We start from the raw sequence: 8,108 nt of genomic DNA, 5'->3' as shown, positions 1-8,108 counted from the left end.
TCATCAGACAAGCTTATCATTGCCTTTAACTTGCAAAGGACCACCTGAAAAGTAATAGTTATAGTTGGATGATATGATAATCTTAGTGAGTTTCCATATCTTATAGGTTCACTCGGTTCTAAAGGGATTTCTTATCGATTCCTAACTGAAGCCATTCAATTTCGTCATACTTGTGCACGCTTACACAAGAGAACAAGGACTTAAGCATATTAGGGAATTTACGCTTTATATGTAAAACACAAAACAGGTGTCCACACAACTCAATGAATCGTTATTCGGGAATACACAATAACGTATCTTTCCCTTATCGATCATATGTCTAGGAATATGGACACGGTCACAGATCTCTGCTTCCTCGGATAATTTCTCCCGCCCAATCCAAATCTACAGACTATTGACACGGGTCACGATTATTTACATAATAAGGATTTTCTCCCCGCCCAATCCAAATCCATGAATTATGGTCACAGTTCACAGACTTTCCCATAGCATAGAATACTTCTCCCCGACCAATTCGAATCCACAAAAATATTGACACAGGTCACAAATAGTATCCACCAAATAATCATTCATCTTCCCGATTACTACTTAATTTGTATAAGTCTCAAACTTGGGATACACACGAATAAGGGTTATTCCCGAATACATGATTAGTTCATCAATCTTCATGTGGCTATGTAGCAACCATCACGGGATTATACACAATTTCCATGTGATTATATCACAACCATATTATCCCAATGTATTTCCATACATGCTAGTTTAATCACAACTATGATTTCACTTTCCATCCATTCCTTTAGTATTCTCATAGATAGGACGACTCATCTCTAGCGACTACTCGTTTACATATGTATACTGAGACACCTCTTACATTTGAGTATCACAACCTAAGTTATTTACCATAACCTAAGTTATCTTTCTTATTTCATTCACTTGGTTATAACTATAGGTTTAATCTCACTTATCATCATGGAGTTTGATTTATTCATTATCCATTCAATACACACACATCATAAAATTATACATGATACACACATGATATATCATCATTAATATGACTATTATACATGATGCACACATAATAGATCATCACCAATAGGACTTTCGAAACAAAGGTTCCTCATAAAACATCCAACTAATAATTGGAACATAACCATGGTTTCTCTCTACCAAAAGGTGAAGCATTGGACTCGTTTTCCAATGTATTCGACCTCACATAAATCAAAGTTACAAATCATGTTTTATGATGGGGACAAAAAATAAGTAACATATCTCATATCATCATAGTATTGAATCAATTACTCTTATTCGATACAATATGTCATAGTATAACTCATAAAGCATACATGATAGTTTTATCATCATTAACTAATCAATAATTGGAGTAAAATCACTTTTTTTAATTCACCATATAATAGATCATTGAAATATCTTTCCAATGCATCCAGCCTCACATTAATTAGAGTTATGAATCCCATTTTATGGTGGAAACAAGAAATAACATTTCAGAACCCTTACTTGGCAAGCTCAAGGCAAGCTCCAAGCGAGGTGAGGCAGAATGCTCAAACCTGTAGACTTTCCTTTCGTCCCTTAGCAAGCTCCAATGTTGGCTCACAACGAGCTCTCTCTTAGTGAGACTTCATTCGCTTAGCGAGCGTAGTAGATAAAGTTCTGCAGAGTAAACTAGAGCTTTCGCTTAGTGACCAATTCCCTTGCTTAGTGAGGTTGACAGAACATCGCTCATGGGAAAGCATGAATGCTCGTTTGGCAAGTTATTCTCTCGCTTAGCGAGAAATGCAGATCAACAATAGCAGGGAAACGAAACATGGAATGCAAGAATTATCACACATCATAACATGACATATATCACACGTACGCAACATCAAACATAAGGGTTTATCAATAATAGCATGCATCACACAACAATCTCAAGAATCAACATCAATTTCATGCATGTAGTAAGATTTACACAAAACCCTAATTCATATTTTCATGAATTTCTCCCTCCCAAAGCTATGACTATCTAGGAACCCACCTCTAGAAGATGTAGATGATGAAAGATTAAGTTGAGCTCTTGATGATCCAAGCCCTTGATCTTTGGTTTCCAAGCTTTTCCTCTTTTCTCATTTCTTCTTCTTTTTTCTCCTCTCTCTTCTTTGTCTTCCTTCTCTTCTTTCTTACTAACAAAGGAATAGTGAGGGAGAGATGAGAAAAATATCTAAAAAGGATATTTATCCTCTAATAGATAAATGACTATTCACCAAATGTTACTAAAATGTCCTTTCTTTTACCGATTAGCAACGATCAATCAAATTGAGTAAGAAATAATCTCGTATGACTTCACTAATTACTCTATTTGTCTCAACTGACCAATAATAGAGCATATAGGAACTCAATAGGTTCCAACTGACAAGAAACAAAGCACTTAAGAAGATATGGATAATTACAATAATTTTAACATCTATTTCAATGTTTTTTACGCTTTTAGATTTGGAAAAAAGTTAGCTTATCTTTGAATGATTTTTTCTAGACTTTCAAGGGATATATATGTTGAATGATTATATGTTAAAGATAAAAGCATGCTTAACCTTAACTTATACGATCCTTGCCATTTTGCCATTGTTCATTTGTTGTCTTCATCTTTTTCTTCTTTTTTGATATTGTAGTCTTTATCAAAACCCAGCTAAATCCTCAAAAGATATTTTATTCACATAACTCGTATTTGCAAGCAAACATAAAACTTGAGGAAACCATAAGGAATTTAGCTTCATGTAAGAGCGGGTAATGAATGAGGAAAAGCTTGATCTAACATTTGTCACATGTGAGATATCTAGAAGTTAGAAGGTTGTAGTTTTAAATCTTGAGTTGTGTCACATAAAAATGGTGTAGGGTTGCACATGTGAGCCAAGTTTAGGAACATATTTTAAATATGTGTTGTGCCAGATATGCGGCAGTGGGAGCTCGCATATGATAATTTTTTTTAGTGAAACACGATGATTATGTAAGTGTTTTGCATGTTGTGGGGTATCACTCACATATGTTATGATGCATTAAATCATCGCTAAATTTAAAAATTAATATTTTTTAAAGATTCTAATAATTTCTTGAAGATGCATTTTTTGAGATAAAATATGTTACCTTGTAGAGTTCTCTGCTTCAATTATCTAAACACACTTCATTTTTATTGTCATTGATCAAAACTTTGCAACCAAAAGCATTAACGAGTGTTCTTAACTAAATACAAATATTTATTTTAAATTTATATCAATTTTGTAAGTCTTTTTTTTTGTTATGAATCCTCTTGTTCATTTATACACTACTACAAAATAGACCTTTTGTAAAACCAATTTTACAATGATCATAGTGTTAACTGTCGTAATAGTTTATTTATGGGCATTTTTTTTATTTACTAAAGGACATGTCACAACGGTCAAATGAAGCAACCGTAATGAAAGGTACATTGAGTAAAATGGTTCAAATCCCAACATCAACAATTAGTCATTTGTCGTGATAAAAATATGATTGACAATGTATATCACCATAGTTTCTATTACCAACTGTGATGAAAAATGATACTTATTTATATATAAGCAAAATTATCTTTGGCTTCAGTATATAACAACCGTTTCTCTCAAAACAAAACCCTGACAACTATTTCACTCGTCTCTCTCCAAACAAAACCCTAATAACTTTGTCACTCGTCTCTCTCCAAACGAAACCCTAATAACTTTATCACTCGTCTCTCTCGTATGGAAACCCCAAAATAAAACCATAACATCAAATCTTAACCAATGGGTATTTACAGGTTCGTTTTCTCTATAGTTTTTTTTTTCAAAATCAGTTTCAATAGATTGTTTCATGATGTATGGACTTTCTTCTTACTTGTAGGTAGGGATGCTTGTTTCAATATAGAGGAAGAAGCTAAAGTTAGCGTTGCAAACTTGTAGGTAGGGATGTTAAGTTTGTTGCTCTAACTTTAGCTTCATCCTTATTTCATTATGGACACACCATCATGGAAGATGTATGGTACGTTTCTGAAGCATTTTGTGAGTTGATATGTTGTATTTGTTATTTATGGTTTATTGTTGATGAATGTTGTTGTTAATGTTTGTTTAAAATATGAGTTTATTATATATTATGTGGTTCGAGTGTTTTTCCAATCCCTTACTGAGTATATAACTTTCCAAACTGCATTAGCAAATTATGATATGATAGATAAAGTTATATTAGAAAACAAGTACACGTTTAATTCTTGACAATAATTTTTCACATCGTTAATTGCATGTTGTTCTTTGATAGTTAGAACTTGATTTAATGATTGTATATCTTCAACCACCTCTCTCTCCATCTTTTATATTGTTTGCAAAGTAGATAATATTTTACAAAAAGAACTAAAGGTGAAGGCATGAGCGGTTGAAGAACTACAATCACAAAATCAAGTTCTGACTATTAAAGAGCAAAATGCGGATAAGGAGTTGAAGATCTCTTGTCAAGCATTGAACACGAACTTATTCCTATAATATAACTTAATTTGTCATATTATAATGTTCTAGTGCAGATTGAAATGTTATATGTTTAGTGAGCATTGTGAAATAAGCATTCCACATAATTTATAATAAACTCGGGTTTATATATCACAATGGTTGTTTAACACACCTGTTGTTAAATATGTTGCATTGAAGGATATCCCAACGGTTGTTTAAAGTAATCGTCATAGTAGGTAGCGTGATACGCAGATACAATCACGATCGCGCGTTCATGGTGGAAAGCATCATACATATAATCACACTTTATCTCATAATGGTTGGACCAACATAGTGGTTTCCCATTTCCAATCATTGTGATATGTGTTTTTTGTAGTAGTGATAGGTCATGTTTTAAGTGCCTAATTTAAGTTACAATATCAATTTGGTAGAATTTCAATAACCATTATGCACTAAATCAAGTATTGAGGCCAAAAAGTCATTTTATTGTAAAACTTTTAGTAATAAATGCAATTGGAAGATATATTTATTGGGGTATGTATGTAGTGATGAATGAGACATACAAGAATGTTCAAATTTTCATTTTTGTTTGGATTCTTAAAACACGTTTACTAAATTAACTAATTAAATATTGTATTGGATTTCATGTTGTTGTATTTAAGTTGCATTGTGTTTATTGTATAACTGTGTGATATATTGATTGACACACACATATGCGGGTGCGCAGACACAAAGAGTTTTTCTTTTGTATTTTATATGATTTTTGTGAGTTAGGTGAGATGTTTTTTTGGGCGTCTAAGTGCGATGTTGTTTGATTTCTCATATTGTTATAGTTTCATCTAGTTTACATTAATATATCAAATTTGATCTATTGGAAATTCAATCAATAATTTGACGTTAACGTTACAAATTAGGAAACATGGGTATTCCAATTACTTTGAGTGTTATATTTCAAGTATTTCTCAATTTTAAGCTTAGAGAGGTATAATAGCCATAAATACCTCACCCTTAGAAGCCTCATGCTTGGAGACTGGTGGACCAACTTAATATTTTCAAGTATTCCACCCTTATAGAGATATGTGGGTGGCTAATGGACTTACATATTAATCTTAAGTACTTCATACTTACAACCATTGTTTAAACTTGTGGGTAGACTCGTAAACTCATATGCGTTTAAGAGTATAGGAAGTAAAAATGAGTAAAATCATGTATAAAATCATTTTTTAATAGACTCGGGTAGAGTCGCACAAACTCATTTGGACTCGAGAGTCTACGTCGAGTGTACGAGTCTATAAGTTTTTTTGATTTTTTTTTATTGAAAAACACCCCAAAAAATGGCCCAAATCCCCCAAAGCTTTTATTTTTATTTTAAAAAAACTCTTATTGCTTGTACGATGATACATTTAGAATCAGAAACATTCATCTCCTAGTCTCTTCCTTCAGCAATGATGATTCAACGACATCTGAGAATAGTCTCCTCGTTCATTGGTTATTGCGAGCAACAAAATTCTTAAGCAGACGAATGACTTTTATTATGCTAGAAGCGTGTTTGATTATGGATATGCAAAGAACTCTATGAAGGATATGTTAGTTGCTGAATGGTGATATTTTTATGGAGATATGGCTCCATAATTAAAGAAGATTGCAATTTGTGTTCTAAGCTTAATCTGTAGCTCCTCTGGTTGTGAGTGGAATTGGATTTCCTTTGAAATGATAATTAAATTTTTTTTATAGACTTGATTTTTATTTGTTTAGAATCATTGAGTTGAATCATTATTTACCTTGTAGGTTCATACAAAGAGAAAAAATTAATTACATAAAAAAAGATGAATAACTTTATGTCATGTACAAAATTTGAAGTTGAAAAATAGAAAAGGAAAGGCAAAAAATATTGTTCTTTCATTTAAAAATATTCATTCAGATGATGAATGGATAACTAAAAATCCTAATGAAGAAAATGTGAAAACTGAAGTTAATATTGAGCAAGATGATGTTACTATTAATAATGTTGCGGAAGATGATGTCGTTGTTACTAATATTATGCAAAGTGGTGCTGGTGGCAATGTTGAATTAGGTGGAAGTGGGACTTCAAGCAATGCAAATTTGGTTAATGGTGAAAAAGGTGTTTCATCCGGGACAGAGTTTGATGATGATAATTAAGATACTGATGAAGATGAAGGTGATGATATTGGTGATTTTATTAGAGCTTTGAATGTTTGAAGCCATTAGCATATATGTTTTATGCTTCTTTTTTTGCTTTGTGTAGTATCCAATTAAGAAAAAATTAGTACTTTAAGTCTTTAACTACATACTTTGTTATTTTATTTATTTTATTATCGAGTTTTTTTTAAGAAGTTTGTTATGGATTATCAAATTTTAATTTTGATGTTAATTGGTGTTCTATTATATATATTTGTATCATATATGAGACATTTACATTTTTATAAATATATGTGTGTGTCATATATGTGTCACTTATATGTTTTTAAAATTCATTGTATAGACTCGTACGAGTTTATTAGTCGAGTCTACAGACCCGACAGACCCTTTACGGGTCTGAGTAGACTCGCGAGTATGACAACCACATGCTTTAAAGATTGTCGACTATGACTAAGGAAATCGATCCTAAACAGGAAGAGACTTATGGTCCAATTTTGGATCCATGAGATCGCGACCTCGAGCCAAAATATGCAAACCCCTAAATAACATAATGCAATCGCTCTAGCACAAGGAGAAAAAGATAAACATCCACCTTCATACTTCCACCCATCACGGTAGGAGGCATTACTAACTACTCTTTTACTAGTCACGTTAGAGGCTCTACCCAATTTAAAAGCAGACACCCCTCCCTATTTATAAGGATCTCAACACAAATTTTAATCATTCCTTCATAATCCTAAAACACCTACACAACATAGTCTTGTTCATAATATAGTGCTACCAAGGTCCATTCCATCTAACTTAACAATAACAATGTTATTAACATGTGTTATAGGTTTATTTACATATTCATTATTTTCAAATTTTAGCGATATTAAATTTGTTTTGTTTTTATATTATTTTATAAATTTGAAGGAATGACTATTTTTTAAAAAAGAATTGTGCTTGAGAATTAAAAAAATGGGTTACTAGCATAAAAAATTTGATTTGCTCTTTGTTGAAATTTTTTTATGGACATTGGACGAGAGAATGATGATGTGATTGTTTAAGGCTTTATTTGAGAGTTTGGATAGGAGGAGAAAAAAAAACTTTAAAAAAAATATAGAAATTTTAAATATTTTTTTTAAAAAAAAGACTTTGTGTAGAATGATAAAATAATATTTACCATTAATATATTTTTAATTTTTAAAATATTATAATAATAAAAATTATATTTAAACAATTTATCTAATCTCTTCAAATATCACCTCCAATACAATACAACAAAAGTTATAAAATAAACCCCCCTAATAATCTTGTTTGATTTTAATAATTATTATTAGTTAATTTTAATTTAATTTTATGTAAAATAATTTATATTTCTTTAAACAAAATTCACAGTTTTATTTAGTGTTTTATCCAAAAAAATAAAATAAAAAGTCATTAATGGTGATGATTTTCATTGGACCCATCCAGTCAAAA

Source organism: Lathyrus oleraceus, chromosome 5, assembly GCF_024323335.1.
Source record: "Lathyrus oleraceus cultivar Zhongwan6 chromosome 5, CAAS_Psat_ZW6_1.0, whole genome shotgun sequence".
Taxonomy (NCBI): Eukaryota; Viridiplantae; Streptophyta; class Magnoliopsida; order Fabales; family Fabaceae; genus Lathyrus; species Lathyrus oleraceus.
Note: the sequence above shows the minus strand (reverse complement) of the source record.